Source organism: Panthera onca, chromosome X (genome assembly GCF_046562875.1).
Source record: "Panthera onca isolate mPanOnc1 chromosome X, mPanOnc1 haplotype 2, whole genome shotgun sequence".
Lineage (NCBI taxonomy): Eukaryota > Metazoa > Chordata > Mammalia > Carnivora > Felidae > Panthera > Panthera onca.
The window spans coordinates 103,409,142-103,425,923 of NC_138357.1; the positions used below are offsets into that span (position 1 = coordinate 103,409,142).

General features: G+C 42.3%; 1 protein-coding gene across 4 annotated transcripts in view; it reads left to right on the forward strand.

Annotated features, from left to right (window-relative positions):
• The window catches only part of TAB3 (TGF-beta activated kinase 1 (MAP3K7) binding protein 3), an 88,266-nt gene that overhangs the window by 36,394 nt on the left and 35,090 nt on the right, over window positions 1-16,782 (forward strand). The gene's annotated exons all lie outside the window — the stretch shown is intronic.

A 16,782-nucleotide genomic window follows, 5' to 3' on the forward strand; every position in this document is an offset into this window, starting at 1 on the left:
AAGACTGTCCCCTCTCCCCCATTTAGTTGTTCATTTAGTCACTTATTTATATCAGTATGGGTTCATGGATAATTATTTTATACTTTGGATCATAATCCATTACTACTTTATTTTGTGGTTTAGCTTTTTCTAGCTTTGGCCATTGATGAACTCTTTTGGATGGTCCCTGTGTCACTTTAACATGCCTCCACGGTGATGGGGGGGAGGGGTTGTGCCTTTTGAGCACTTCGTAAGTTTCTACCATTATAACATACTCCGGGCTTATCCTGTGTATCTCCCTTCCAGTTCTAGAATCAGCCATTTCTCCACAAAGCCCTGGTTCCTTTTATTAGAGAATGCTATTAGAAATCGAGGTCTGATGGGACTGGGTGGCTCAGTTGGTTGAGTGACTGACTTCAGCTCAGGTCATGATCTCATGGTGTGTGAGTTCGAGCCCCACATCGGGCTCTGTGCTGACAGCTCGGAGCCTGGAGGCTGCTTCGGATTCTGTCTCTCCCTCTCCGCCCCTCCCCCGCTAGCTCGCACGTGCTCTCTGTCTCTCTCTCTGAAAGAACAAATAAACATTAAAAAAAAATAAAGATCTGAGTACTAGATGTGCTCATTGCCTTTTCGGGGTGTTGGTGCTTCTGGACTCTGCTAGCTGAAAGCCCATATATAGACTATATATTTATGCATGTCTATAAACGTTTCTTTATGTCTGTTTTTATATATCTGTGTTAGTATTAAGCTGTTAAGCTAAACATGAGTTGCTACTGATGTCTCCAACCTAATCCATTACTACATGGATCCTACTAGTCTTCTCCTGTTGCTTGTCTGTGACCTCCCACTTCTAACAGTAAGACCTGGCTCCCAACGTTCACCATCCATGTACTTAATTGTTCTCTCCTAGTATACGTGTATAGATGTATATCAGTTTTGTTAACCTCTACCCCCATAAGAAACAACTTTATCAACTAGAGTACAGTGCTTATGTACAGTTCCTCTTGCCTTGACTTTACTCTTAGAGGTGGCGCTCCTTTCCAACGTTATTTAGGTCAGCACCTTTCCCCTCTACCACCTGCAGTGATATTGTTTCATACATTGGTAATACAATTAGGTTACATCATATGGTCTCTGTTCCTTCCTGGGATCCCTTGACCTGTTTTAAAATTTGCATACTTTAAGGTTCACTCTTTGTGTTATCAGGTTCTGTGGGTTTTGACAAGTGCATAAATGTCATGTATCTACCATTAGAGTATTATACAGAATAATTTCACCACCCTTAAAATTGTCTCTGCTTCACTTGTGGACCCTTCCTCCCCACAGACTTCTGGCATTCACTGATCTTTTTACTGACTCTGTAGTTTTGTCTTTTCCAGAATGTTCTTGAGATATTTTTAAAGTCATTTTATGAAGGAAATCTCTGATTTTTCTAACCTAGATACTGTTTTTTTTTTTTCCTATAACCAACTCAGTATTCCTAAACGAACAAACTATTTCTAATAAGAATCAAGGCTTTCCCATTTCTTTTTTCATATACCACTGTGTAACATCATTTCATTTTAGTTTTTAATGTCCTGCTTCTTTGGGGCACTTGGCTGTCTTAGTTGGTGGAGAGTGCGGTTCTTGATTTTGGGATCATGAGTTCAGGCCCCATGTTGGGCGTATAGCTTACTTAAAAAAACAAATAATCATACCCTACTTTTTGGTTACCAGACTCAGAATTGGGAGGAGATCCCAAGTACCTTCATTTGTGTTTTTGTTGAGGAGGCTGGTGGGGGAAGGCAGGAGTGACATGTATGATAGATCCTGTATAGGGGACAGCTGGCAAACAGATGTTCACTTGGGAGGAGGTGTTAAGTTCAGTTAAAAGTGAATCTGCTTCTTTTTGCATCTGGGGGACTATATTTAACATGAAAATGCTCTTGATTCTTTTAACATGAATATTATATTGATCCATCATATATATTTTTTGAGAATAGAATATGAGATAGATGCAGTGAAAATGTGACTATTTCAAAACGTTTTTCCCTCTAATCAGAATCCTGTGACACGATTATAAGTTATTTGGAAGGCCTCATGTAGGGGAAATAACAACTATCATGTTCCTGTCCCTCCCTTGTTAATTGGTTACACCTTTACATACATGCATGAAAAGTCCCGAAATTGGAACCCTTACCTGTACCAGTAAAAGATGCTTTTTATGTTTCACTGTTCAGGCCACTTCTTGTTGCTGTTTACCTCAAAGAATTTATCTACTACAAAAAATTCTTCTATTTTATTTTATTTTTTTCATTTTATTTTTAATTTTTTAAAATTTACATCCAAATTAGTTAGCATATAGTGCAACAATAATTTCAGGAGGAGATTCCTTAGTGCCCTTACCCATTTAGCCCATCCCCCCTCCCACAACCCCTCCAGGAACCCTCAGTTTGTTCTCCATATTTATGAGTCTCTTCTGTTTTGTCCCCCTCCCTGTTTTTATATTATTTTTGTCTCCCTTCCCTTATGTTCATCTGAAAAAACTCTTCTACTTTATAATCAGGTTTTGGTTTGAACTTTAAACTGTCTTGGGGCACCTGGGTGGCTCAGTTGGTTAAGCGGCTGACTTCGGCTCCGGTCACGATCTTGCAGTCTGTAGTTCGAGCCCTGAGTTGGGCTCTGTGCTGACAGCTCAGAGCCTGGAGCCTGCTTTGGATTCTGTGTCTGCCCCCCCGCCCCTCCCCTACTCGTGCTCTGTCTCTCAAAAATAAACACATGTTAAAAATAAATAAACAAACAAACTGTCTTTAAGAGTTTTGACATCATCAGGGTCGCCTGGGTGGCTCAGTCGGTTGAGCGTCCGACTTCAGCCGAGGTCATGATCTCACACTCCTTGAGTTCAAGCCCCGCGTCGGGCTCTGCGCTGACAGCTCAGAGCCTGGAGCCTGCTTCAGATTCTGTGTCTCCCCCTCTCTCTCTCTGCCCCTCCCCTGCTTATGCTCTGTCTCTCTCTGTCTCAAAAAGCAATAAAAACATTTTTTTTTTTAATTTTTTTTTTTTTAACGTTTATTTATTTTTGAGACAGAGAGAGACAGAGCGTGAACAGGGGAGGGTCAGAGAGAGAGGGAGACACAGAATCTGAAACAGGCTCCATGCTCCGAGCTGTCAGCACAGAGCCCGACGCGGGGCTCGAACTCACAGACCGTGAGATCATGGCCTGAGCCGAAGTCGGACGCCTAACCGACTGAGCCACCCAGGCGCCCCAAAAACATTTTTAAAAACTAAAAAAAAAAAAAAAGAGTTTTGACATCATCAGAGTTTTGACATCATTGTCTTAACCACGTACCCGGAAATAAAGGAAATTTTAAGTCCTAATTGACTTGAGGTGGAAGGAAAATGATGTTTAAGTTTGTATCCTAGCTTTGCTGCTTATTAACTATGTGACTACAGGCAAATTATTTACCCTCTCTGCACCTCCTATTTCCTCGTTTTCAAATTTGTGGGTGATATCGTGGCCTCTCCCGTGGGATAAGGGGGATTAAATGAGACAAAGCACTTAGCACAGTGCCTGGTACATACATAGGGCTCAGTAAGTATCATCAAAAGCCAAAACCTCCGAAGCAGCAAGAAATGGATGAAAGTTCCAAAGTTTTATACTAGTATACGTATTTTTGTTCACTGGTTATTAGCTGGGCCAGACTAATCAGAAAAATGAATGATGCCTTTACTCATAAGTCCTCCCAAGACCAGGCTAACTTTTCTTCAATCCTCCGAAGTTGTCGTGTCACCAAACTTAACATGCTAGCAGTAGGTGTCAGCCTGAGATGCTTTTGCCTTTCTAAAGAAGCCTGGGGTGTTTCTGGCAATTTCGCAAGAGGGGCCGGGATGCTCACCACCTTACGATACATCAGATAGGCTTGCACGACAAAGAATTCTTGTGCCCCACATTACCGCCTCAGCAGCCTACTGTTGAGACACAGTAGCCTGGACTTCCACAGTACTGGCTTTGCACCTTTTATGGAGCACATTGCGGGTAACAGCAAAGTCGGGCCTCTGACTTGGGGACGCCCTAGGGAGCGTGCAGAGTAGGCAGGCTGGAAAGTGTGTGTCTCTTCCATGCTGCACTTTTCGCCACTTGATACTGTTCCAGCTTCTCATTTTTTCTGGGGAAAGCTGGATAGCCAGATTGTCATGTAAAATGTCTCTATGTGAAAGCGTGTTTGGGGCACCTGGCTGGCTCGCTCGGTGGAACATGACACTCTTGATCTCGGGGTTGTGGGTTTGAGCCCCATGTTGAATGTAGAGATTACTTAAAGAAATAAAACATCTTTTTTAAAAAATATGACTCAACTTTTTTTTTGCTTTTTTTCTTTAACACTTTTGAGGTCAGACCAAGCACATCAGCGGGCTGGATTGGCCTACAGACCATTGGTTTATAACCTCTGCTATAATTATTTTAGGAAGTGAGCTACAGTGTGGCAGAAGTAAACACTCAGACCCGGAACCGCACTACCCTGCATACTTGCCGATCTCAGGCAAGGCTGTGGACACAAAGCACTAGGTGTGAGCTCATTTTCTAGAGTGTGGAGAACGGCAGCATCAGAGCAGAGCTCTGGGGGAGCTTTCCCGCCGGGAGGAATAATTCTGTTGGGAGAAATCCCAGTAGCTGCTTTTGGAGGAACAGAACCCACTGCGCCTTGGTGCCGACGTTCCTGAATGCGGGGGGCACGGTAGCCTCCCCACTGAAGGAAACCTCAGAGTGATTCCACTGCTAAGCATAGCGTCAGAGCCCAGCCCCCGACCCCACCTCCACCCTGCCCTCAGAAATTGGGAGTCCCGGCAAAGCCGACAGACAAGAAAGGCTTCACGTTGCAGAACCTCTTGGTTCATCTGGCTTTGGAACCCTGTGACGATCGTGGGGTTATGCCTCCAGTGTTTCTTTTTTGATCTAGGGTTACCGCCTACACAGTTCCACAGTCCACAGCTGTGGCCATCTGTGCTTTAGTGGGTGGTGGTGGGGTTTCAAGGGTGTCCCAGGAGTTAGGTCGCAGCCTAGCCTTGCCAGTACAGTTCACATACTGCCGGAGTCCTCTGGTTGGTTTCAGATCATCACTCACCACTTTCGAATTGTATAAAGAGTAGCAGTCCATTAAAGTGTTGTTAAGAAACAAAGTCCGTATGTATTTTGCATGGTCGTTGCACATGTTGATAATATATGGACAAGAATAGACGGTGTGTTTTGATGAGCGTCATATTGAAATCTATAACATGCTATATGGCAGTGTTTCCTTTTAGTTGCGTGCTGTGGGATTAAATGCAAAAATATAGTGTAGTGCTTCACTTTGTTTTTTAGGAAAAGAGGCTCATCTTACTGGCTAGAATATTTTCTGTTTGTAAACTATCTGTCTTAGCCTCCCAGTGAGCAGAAAGGAAATGGCTTTTTTTTTTTTTAAAGAAGTCTTGTAACATTTTCTGATTATCAGGAAATTATTAAGTTTGAGAGTGCTGTATATTGTGAAACACTTAATGATGATCCACGTCAGTCAGTGCTTACTAACTGTGAATGAGTGTTTGTATAGGGCAGAGTGCTGTCCAGTGTTCAGATTATGTACATAATCCATTTAAGCGCAGAGTTTTTACCAGTTTAGGCTCATCTTTGTCTACTGTTAATCATCTTTTCCGGTGGTAGCCGTCTTTGTGGGTATGTAAGTTGTTGGCTTTGATTTGAAAGATGCCTTTAAGTGTTTTTTTCCAAGGAGAGTACAGTAATTGTAACCTTTAAAAAAGGGCCAGTTTTTTCCTTTTAGCTCTGCTTCTCGTGTGTCCCAAAACAGCTTATTTATATCAGGATTCTTTCCTCCCCTCCCAGCCCTACCCCCCACACCGATAACCACCTAATTGGTTGATAAGCTGGTGGGGTTTCTTGTTTTTTGTTTTCCCGGTCAAAGGCGCTCATCCTCACCCTGCTGGCCGCGTCCTTGATACCTGCCCCTGGGGAGGACACAGCCTTTGGAGAAGGCAGGCTTGGATTTGAGTCGTGATTCTGCCATAGGCCCGTCCTTTGAGTTTGTTTTCTTACTTGTAGACTCCAGATCATCAGAGCTGCCTTTTAGGGCACACGGGTTCCGTCTTGGGTGTCTGACGGCAGTAGCGGTGAAATGAACGGGAACTTTGGCTTCCGTAGCGCCTGAGGTTCTAAAGGCGGAGGGAGCCGGCGGGGAGCCGGCGGCTCCAGAGACGAGAAGAGGAGCGAACCCAAGCCCTTCGCACCCGGAGCCTCTTTGTTTTGGGGGACCCTTGGCTGCTTTTTCACAAAAAGTCAACTGTATTATCCTTACGTTTTAAACCCTTGAAATTAGGGTTGAGAAGTGAATAAAACTGGTTTTTGGAGCCGCTGGGACAGCTTGAGTTAAGCTTTTGGGTGCTTCAAGAGAAAGCTCTTTAGCGATGACAGTTAAGTAGCCATCAGGTGTTCTGAATGTGGTTAGCCCCTCGAGTCTAGAAGTGTCATTTCCTGTGGGAAAGTTGTCATTATCTCTGTAAATCAAAGCGGATCTGATTACTAAAGTCATTCGTACCTTTAAATTCAATGAATTCTACTTTTCTTTTCTATTTGACCTTACAGAGACTCATTGAACACCTAGTCTCTGCCAGGCCCTGTCCCTAATTGATTGATTGTCTACCGTCAGAGGACATACTGAATTCTAGAATCAAAGAGTTGTACCTGGGAGCCTTTTATTTATTTATTTTAGAAAGAGAACAGGAGCAGGGGGAGGGGCAGAGGGAGAGAGAGGCCGGGGGTGGGGGGGAGTGCGGTGGGGGGAGAATCTTAAGCAGGTTGCATGCTCATTGCAGAGCCCCACACTGGGCTCAATCCCATGACCCTGGGATCATGACCTGAGGTGAAATCAAGAGTCAGATGCTTAGCCGACTGAGCCCCACAGGCGCTTCCATGTTAGTCTTTTAATCGAATGAAAATCGCAAAGCCTTAGAGGTGTGCTGTCTAGTAAGGTAGCCGCCGGTAACTGGCGGTAACTGCTGAGCACTTGAAATGTGGCCGTTCCGAACTGGGATATGCTGTTAGTATAAATTACACACTGGAGTTCAAGGACTTAGTTTGAGAGAAATAAGTAAAATAGCTCATCAGTGATTTCTATATTGATCGTATGTAAAAACAGTACTATTTCTGGTGTATCCGGTTTAATAAAATCTATTAAAATGTCACCTGTTTGTTTTTCCTTCACATGGCTACTAGAACACTTAACTTGCATTATATTTTTATTAGACACTGCTGTCTTACAGCCTCAGTGATTGGGCAGAGTTAACTCATCTAGTTAGGACTCCTGTGGCTAATGCAAATTACAGATTATCTTACTGTGAAAAAGGCAAATAATGTTTGTTTTGATCACAATGTAGGTAATTCAAACAGGTTTGAATTAACACCCAGGACTTTGAAATGTTTATTTTAAATTAAGCCTAGGTTGTTAATCTGGGGGAATAATTTAGCATTTCAAATTTGAGATATTTTAAAAGTGAAAAGCTAGAAATACATACCCACTGGTGGAGTGACTTAACCTATTTTTCCTTTTTCCTAAGCATTGACAGATTGTTCTACATCAGTGGTCCCTGAGGGCCCCAGTATTTTATTGGGGGTGTGTGCAGGAGGTAGGGAGCAAGAGTCATCTCTATGTGTAGATTGGTTTGCCACATACGGTAAGAGTGACTCTTCATTATTTAACAGACATCTGAGCAAGTACTCCGTCGGGCTGTGGGAGTGCGTGGGCGAACAAGGCACAGCCCCTGAATATAACTACAGACTTTCTGTCTGTTGTTCTGTTTTGTTTTGACTTTTTATTTGGAAATGATTCCAAAAGTACAGCGGTTGCAAGAATAAAAATTATGCAGAGAAGACTTTATATCCTTTGTCCATATTCACCTCTCATTAACATTTGTCCCTGTTTGCTTTATTTGTTCCCTCTCTCTGTGCATGTGTGTTTGTGTACATGCGTGCGTGTACACATACATGGTGTATGGATTCTTCCTGAATCGTTTGAGAGTAAGTTGTCATGCCCTTTACCCCTAAATATTTCATTGCCTAATTCCTAAAACTCATCACCTGTCATCTCCATTTCAATTTTGTCCACAGATTGTTTTCTAACACTTTCCCCACCTCGTATGGGATCCAGTGTAGGATCAGTTATTAGATCTAGTTGTCATGTACTCTGTCTCCTTTAATCTGTGATACTTGTCTTGCCTTTTTCTTTTATGACATTGAAATTTTTCAGATGACATCCTCACCCTGTCCCCACCCCTCTTTTTTTTTTTTTTTTTTTTTTAAATAATAGAACATTTGTCATTCTGTGTTTGTCTATTTCCTCATAACTAGTTTCAGGTTCTGCATTCCCGACTGGAATAGTATAGCATAGAAACCATATTACTCTGTTTTCTCAGGGTGTCACATCTGGAAGTGCCCACTGTCTGTCTTTCCCTCATTGATGTTAATTTTGACCAGCCAGGCATGACATTGTTTGATTTGTCTACCACATAATTTTTACCCCTTGAAACTAATAAGCAGTTCTTTGGGGGAGATATTTTAAGACCATTCATGCATCCTACTCTTCATCCAAATTTCCTCCAAGATGTAGCATCCATTGATGATTTGTGCTTGAAGCGGTCTCTAGTGTGTTGTCTGCAAAATGATTTTTTAGGTCTTACCACTCCTTGCGTGTTTACCAGTTGGATTCTACTGTAAACAAAAGCCCTCCCTTCTCCACTTATGTATGTGTGTACTTAATACTGATAGCGACTCATGGGTTTCTCTTTTCTAGAGGCCTGTAATTCATTACTGTCCTTAATTATTTGGGTACTCCGATTGTCACAGGTTTGGCCAATGGGTGCCTCTTCAGGCTGGCTCCCAGGTCCTTATGACAAGCTCCCATCATTTTCTGAGTACTTCCCCACTTTGGCATGACAACACGTTCCAAGTAGAGCTACAGTTTTATATGAGAGTCCTTTAGATACACAGGCAGCTTCAGTATAATGTGTTTGGTGCGTCCATGAAGATAAGCCCAACCTGCTGTGGCAGCATAATGGAGGGTCCTCTAGCGTAGCGTAGGGGAGGAGAGGCCTGGCAGCAGGACTCGGGGGAGGAGGTTGTCCGTAGAAGCCTCCTTAGAAGGAGCACCATCAGTACCAATATGGACAGGATCATTGTGGCTCCGAGAAACCTTGCGTGTGTGTGGTAGGGGGAGGACGATACGAAAACATCTACGGCAGGTGGATGATCATAGTCTAATGCCTGAGGAGAAGGTGGCACAGGATCACACCCGGCACGGCTCTGTTGGGACGCAGAGTGGAGGGGACATGCTCAGTGCGGCATCTTGTAAAACCAATACTCTGACCATGATGTGGAGGGACGAAGGCAAGATCACAGGTGAAGGCCCAGCAGGAAGTTGCAGCTATAATGCCGATGACCGCAATATTCAGAAATGCCTTGAATAATAGTAACTAATGCCTTCTGACTTATTGATGTTTGACGTAGGAATTTGATGACAGCTCTACCGTTCTTTCCATTTTATAGGTGAAGTTTCCAAGGCATACGAGTTGAGTATATTTCATAGAGACTAACAAATTGCAGAACTGGGGTAGAAACCCTGACCGCTTCATTTCACGCTCTAGTTGGTCGTACGAGAATGGGAAGTCAGGGATCGCAGTCGGGTTTCTAGTATCGTTAACTGACTCCATGGTGGTAACATTCATGGACAGAACAGAGAGCATTTGAGGAAGGGTTGTGGTGAGGGTTTCCTTTTTGAACATATTGACAATTATCTTTGGGCGTATCCAGATGGTGCTCTGGAGTAGGCACTTGGCTGTATGCGTCTGGAGTCTCGGAGAGAGCATGATGTTCAAGATCCCAGTTTGGAAATGATCAGCCTTTAAATGTTATTGAAAGCTTACTAGTAGATGTGATCGCTGTTTAAAAGGATGTAGGGGCGTCTGGGTGGCTTAGTCGGTTAAGCGTGTGACTCTTTATCTCTGCTCAGCTCATGATCTCACAGTTCGTGGGTTCGAGCCCCTCTTTGGGCTCTGTGTTGATGGCACGGAGCCTGCTTGGCATTCTGTTTCTCCTTCTCTCTGCCCCTCCCCCGCTTGTGCTCGTGTTCTCTCTCTTTCTCTCCCAAAATAAATAAACTTAAAAAAAAAAAAAAAAGAGGGGCGCCTGGGTGGCGCAGTCGGTTAAGCGTCCGACTTCAGCCAGGTCATGATCTCACGGTCTGTGAGTTCGAGCCCCGCGTCAGGCTCTGGGCTGATGGCTCGGAGCCTGGAGCCTGTTTCCGATTCTGTGTCTCCCTCTCTCTCTGCCCCTCCCCCGTTCATGCTCTGTCTCTCTCTGTCCCAAAAATAAATAAAAAAATGTTGAAAAAAAAAATTAAAAATAAATAAAAAATAAAGAAAGAAAGAAAGAAAGAAAGAAAGAAAGAAAGAAAGAAAGAATGTAGAATGAAAAGAGGAAGCAGCTTAGGGCAAAAACCTAGGAACCTTAATGGGACAAAAGAGGTGGGAAGAAACCAGGCTAGGATATTGTCACAGAGGCTTAAAAAAAAGCAGCAGCAATCAGTACTGTCAGATGCTACAGAGGTCAAGGGTGCATAGGGACCAGAAAGTGTATCCTCTGGACTTAGCATCAGGGAGATGATGGCATGTCAGTGGAACAGTGATAAGAGCTAGATAAAAGCAGACTAAGGAATGAATTGCAGGGAGCCAAAGAGTACAGGGTCGACAGAAAGCCCATCTGGGTACCTATTGTAATCCCCAACTTGTCAGTATTTCTTCATGTTAATTAGACCTGTTCCATGTGGTGGCTGGGAGTTATTAAAACAGTAACTAATAACTCTTTTTTTACCTGTGGCTAGGCAGAGTCTGATACATAGGGGCTTTGGGGCCACTTTGTAGACAAAAAGAGCGTACGTAACTCTTGACAGCCTTGGCTTGGAAGGAAGAAGAGAGCAAGCTAGATGTCCAGTAGAAGCCAACAGATTGCAAGCAAAATGAAATACCCTGCCTGTAATTAACATCAAGTTTGAGATTACAGGATGGTGGTTTTTCGGGTATCTACTTAGTTATAAACGAGCAAAAGTAATTGAGTAGTTGCCTTAAACATTTTTATTTCTTCATTTGTTTTTCAAAGATTCATTCACTTCTTTAAAAACATTTTCTTTTACTGAAGACTTACCATGTCATATTAGTTTCAGGTGTACAACAGTGATAGAACAATTACATACATTAGGAGTGTTTACTACGATAAGTGTAGCTACCATTTGTCACGATACAACGTTACTGCAGTATTACTGACTGTATTTCCTATGCTGCACTTTTTATCCCCGTGGCTTACTTTATTTATTTATTTTTTAAGTTTGTTTATTGTGAGAGAAAGAATGAGAGAGCACATGCATGTGAGCACGGGAGGGGCAGAGAGAGAGGGAGAGAGAATCCCAAGCAGGTCCCACGCTGTTATCACAGAGGCCACCATGGGGCTCAGTCCCAGAAACCCTGAGATCGTGACCTGAGCCAAAACGAAGACGAGTTGGACGCGTAACCGACTGAGCCGCCCAAGCTGCCCTGACTTAGTTATTTTATAACAGGATGTTGGTACCTCTTAATCCCCTTCATGTGTTTTGCCCATCCCCTTCCCCCTCTGGCAGCTACCAGTTTGCTCTGTTGTGGTTCGGAGTCTGTTTCTGTTTTCTTGCTTGCTTATTCATTTGTTTTGGGTTTTTTTAATTCCACATGTAAGTGAAATCATATGGTACAGGTCTATCTCAGAATGGTTTATTTCACTTAGCATAATGCCTTCTAGGTCCGTGTTGTTGTAAATGACAAGATTTTACTATTTTTTTTTATGGCTGAGTCATATTCCACTGTGTACATACACCACATGTTCTTTAGCGTTCAGCTGTCAGTGGCCACTTGGGTTGTTTCTGTACCTTGGCTGTTGTAGATAATGCTGCACTAAGAATAGGGGTGCATATAACTTTTCAAATTAGGGTTTTCATTTTCTTCAGGTAAATACCCAGCAGTGGAATCACTGGATTGTATGGTATTTATATTTTGAGTTTTTTGAGGAATCTCCATAGTGTTTTCCAGAGTGGCCGCACCAGTTTACATTCTCGTCAGTGGTGTACGAGGGCTCCTTTTTCTCCGCGTCCTTGCCAATACTTATTTGCCTTTTTGATATCAGACATTTGACTAGAGTGAGGTGATAATTCATTCCGATTTTGATCTGCATTTTCCTGAAGACCATTGATGTTGAGCGTCTTTCCACGTGTTGGTTGGCCATTCATATGTCTCTGCAAAAATGCCTATTCGGGTCTTCTGCCCGTGTCTTAATCAGAATGTTTGGGTTTGTTTGTTTGTTTGTTTTGGTGTTGTACGTGTTCTTTATATATTTTAGATATTAGCCCCTTACGAGATACATCGTTGGCAAATATTTTTTTCCCCTTCAGTGGGTTGTCTTTGTTTTGCTGATGGTTTATTTTGCTGTGTACAGGCTTTTTACTTTGATGTGGTCCCCATAGTTCATTTTCTCTTTTGTTTCTCTTGTCTAAGGAGACATATCAAGAAAAGTGTTGCGAAGGCCAAAGTATAAGGCATAACTGCCTATGTTTTCTTTTAGAAGTTTTATACTTTCAGCTCTCACATTGAGGTCTTTAATCTATTTTGAGTTTATTTTTGTATGTGATGTAAGAAAGTGGTCCAGTTTCATTCTTATGCTTGTAGTTCTCCAGTTTTGTTTTTTTTAGCACTGTTTATTGAAGAGACTTTTTCCCCATGGTATATGCTTGCTTCCTTTATCGTAGATTAATCTGTTTCATTGATCTCTGTGTCTGTTTTTGTGCCAGTACCATACTGTTTTGATTACTAGACCTTTGTAGTATAGCTTGAAATCTGCGATTGTGATAGCTCCAGCTTTGTTCTTCTTTCTCATGAGCCTTTCGTGGTTCCATACAAATTTTAGGATTATTTGTTTAGTTGTGTGAAAAATGCTGTGGGTATTTATGTATTTTTTTTTTTTTTTTTATTTTAGAGACAGCACAAGTGAGAAGGGCAGAGAGGGAGAGAATCAGAGAGGGAGAGAATCCCACGAGGCGGGGGGGAGAGAGAGAGAAGCGGGTCTCACTCGAAGCACGGTTCCTGTCTTTACCCGAGGTGGGGCTCGAGCTCACATGAAGTGGGGCACAAGCTCCCATAAACTGTGAGATCGTGACCTGAGCCAAAGTCAGATACTTACGAGTGAGCCAGCCGGGTGCCTTGCTGTGGGTATTTTGATAGAGTTTGCAGTGAGCCTGTAGATTGCTTGGGGTAGTGTGGACATTTTGACAGTATTCATTATATAACTTCATGAGCATGGTGTTATCTTTCCATTCGTTGGCATCATCTTCATTTTATTTCGTTAATGTCTTACAGTTTTCCGAGTTACAGGTCTTTCATCTCCTTGGTTAAATTTATTTCTAGGTATTTCCTTCTTTTTTGAGGCACTTGTAAATGGGCTTTTCTTTCTCTGCTTTTTTATTAGTATATTAAAGTGCAACAGATTTCTGTATATTTTATATCCTGTAACGTGACTGAATTCATTTATTCTAATAATTTTTTGGTGTCCTGTGTGCGTTTTTTTTTTAATTTTGTTTTTTTTAACGTTTATTTATTTTTGAGACAGAGAGAGACAGAGCATGAACGGGGGAGGGTCAGAGAGAGGGAGACACAGAATCTGAAACAGGCTCCAGGCTCTGAGCTGTCAGCACAGAGCCCGACGCGGGGCTCGAACTCACGGACCGGGAGATCATGACCTGAGCCGAAGTCAGACACTCAACCCACTGAGTCACCCAGGCGCCCCAGTGTGCATTTTTTCTATATAGCATCATGTCATCTGTGAATAGTGACAGTTTTATTTCTTCCTTACCACTTTGGATGCTTCTTATTTGTACTGTCTAATTGCTGCAACCAGGACTTCCAGTCTGTGTTGAGTAAAAGTGGTGAGAGTGGACATCCTTGTCTTGTTCTTGATCTTCGTGGAAAAACTCTCACTTTTTCACCATTGAGTGTGCTGTTAGCTGTGGGTTTTTCATAGATGGCCTTTATTATGTTGAGTCATGCTCCCTCTGAGCCCACTTTGTTGAGAGTTTTTATCATGAATGTCTATTGAATTTTGTCATCTATTTTTTTCTGCAGCTATTAGGATGATATACTTTTTTTTTTTTTTTTTTAACATTTATTTATTTTTGAGAGAGAGAGACAGAGTGCAATCAGGGGAAGGGCAGAGAGAGGGAGACACAGAATCCGAAGCAGGCTCCAGGCTGAGCTGTCAGCACAGAGCCCGACGTGGGGCTTGAACTCATGGACTGTGAGATGATGACCTGAGCTGAAGTCAGGTGCTTAACCAACTGAGCCACCCAGGCGCCCCATAGGATGATCATATACTTTTTATCTTTCATTCTGTTAATGTGTGTCACGTTCATTTGTTGTTGGATCTTGAACCATCCTCACATCCCTGGAATAGACCCCCATTGATTGTGGTAAATGACTTTTTCAATGTATAGAATTTGGTTTGCTCATATTTTGTTGAGGTCTGTGTCTATATTTATCAGGGATGCTGCTCTGTAATTTTCTTTTTTAAATTTTAATTTAAAAGAATTTTTTATATTCGTATTTGAACGAGAGAGAGAGGGAGACATAATGTGAGCAGAGAAGGGGCAGAGAGAGAGGGAGACAAAGAATCTGAGGCAGGCCCCCGGCTCTGAGCTGTCAGCACAGAGCCCGACACAGGGCTCGAACCCACAAGCCATGAGATCATGACCTGAGCCAAAGTCAGTTGTTCAACCAACTGAGCCACTCAGGCGCCCCTTAATTTTTTTTTTTTTTAATACAGTTGATTCATTTATTATTTCTGAGAGAGAGAAAGAGAGCACAAGCTGGGAAGGGGCAGAGAGAGAAAGGGAGACACAGAATCCAAAGCGGCTCCAGGCTCTGAGCTCTCAGCACAGAGTCCGACGTGGGGCTCAACCTCGTGAACTGCGAGATCATGACTCGAGCTGAAGTAGGACGCTTAACCGACTGAGCCACCCCAGTGCCCCTTCTTTTCCTTTTTTTTCAAGCTTATTTATTTAGTGTGTGTGTGAGAGAGAGAGAGAGACAGAGCGAGCGAGAACGCGAGCGAGCGGGACAGGGGCAGAGAGAGAAGGACAGAGAGTAGCTCAAGCAGGCTGTGCACTGTCAGGGCAGAGCCCAATGCCGGGCTCGAACTCAAGAACCGGGAGATCATGACCTGAGCCAAGGTTGGACGCTTCACTGACTGAGCCACCCAGGCACCCCTGTAATTTTATTATAGTGTCTTCATCTGGTTTTGATATCACATTAATGCTTCTTTCATAGAATGAATGTGGAAGTTTTCCTTCTGTTTTTTTTTTTGTTTTTTGTTTTTTTTTTTTGCATACTTTGAGGTTAGGTATTAAGTTTTTTGTTTTCAATTATCTATTTTTTTTTTTAATTTTATGTAAGTCCAAGTAGTTAACATATAGGTATTCAGTCTTTAAATGTTTGGTAGAATTTACCTGTGTAGCCATATGGTGGTGGACTTTTGTTTTGGGAGAGTTTTGTGATTATTGATTTAGTTTTGTTACTAGTAATCACTCTGTTCAAATGTTCTATTCTTCCTGATCCATTCTTGGAAGCTTTTTGGTTTGGGGAATTTATCCATCTCTTCTGGGATGTCCTGTTTCTTGGCATATCATTTATGGTAGTAGTTTCTTACAAGCTTTTGTATTTTTGTGGTGTCTGTTATTTCTCCTCTTTGATTTCTGATTTTATGTACTTGGGTCCTTTTTTTTTTTTAAATGAGTCTGGCTAAACGTCTATCGGTTTTGTTTTTTTCTTTTCAAGGAACCAGCTCTTGGTTTTACTGATTCTTATTGAGTTTTAGCCTCTACTTCCTTTATTTCCACTCTGTTTCTTACTGTGTTTACCTTCTAGTAACTCTGGGCTTTGTTCTTATTTTTTCTAGTTCCTTTAGCTGTAGAGATTTTTCTTGTTCGTTGAGGTAGGCCTGTTTCATTATGAACTTCCCTCTTAGAAGAAGTGCTTTTGCTGCGTCACAAGGATTTTGAACTGTTGTGTTTTCATTTTCATTAGTCTCTAGGTATTTTTAAATTTCTTCTTTCATGTCCTTGTTGATGCATTGATTACTAGCATAGTTTTTTAGCTTCTGTATGGTCATGTTTCTCTAATTTTTGTTGTTGCTGTTGTTACTGATTTCTAGTTCCATATCATTGTCATTAGAAAATATGTTTGAGGGGTGCCTGGGTGGCTTAGTCAGTTGAGCATCTGACTTCGGCTCCCATCATGACCTCACGGTCCATGAGTTCGAGCCCCACGGCGGGCTCTGTGCTAACAGCCCAGAGCCTGCTTGGGATTCTGTGTCTCCCTCTCTCTCTGCCCCTCACTTGCTTGTGCTCTGTCTCTCTCTCTCAAAAATAAATAAACACTAAAAAATTTTTAAAAAAAGGAAAAGAAAATATGTTGGATATAACTTCAGGCTTCTTAACTTTATTGAGAATTGATTTGTGGCCTAAAATGTGATCTGTCTTAGAGAATGTTCCATGTGCACTTGAGATGAATTATGTATTCTTCTGTTTTGGGATAGAATGTTCTGTATATGTTTGCTCCATCTGGTCTAATGTGTCATGCAAAGCCAGTGTATCTTCATTGGTTTTCTGTGTCAGTGATCTATCCATTGATGTAAGCGGGATGTTAAAATGTCCTACCGTTATT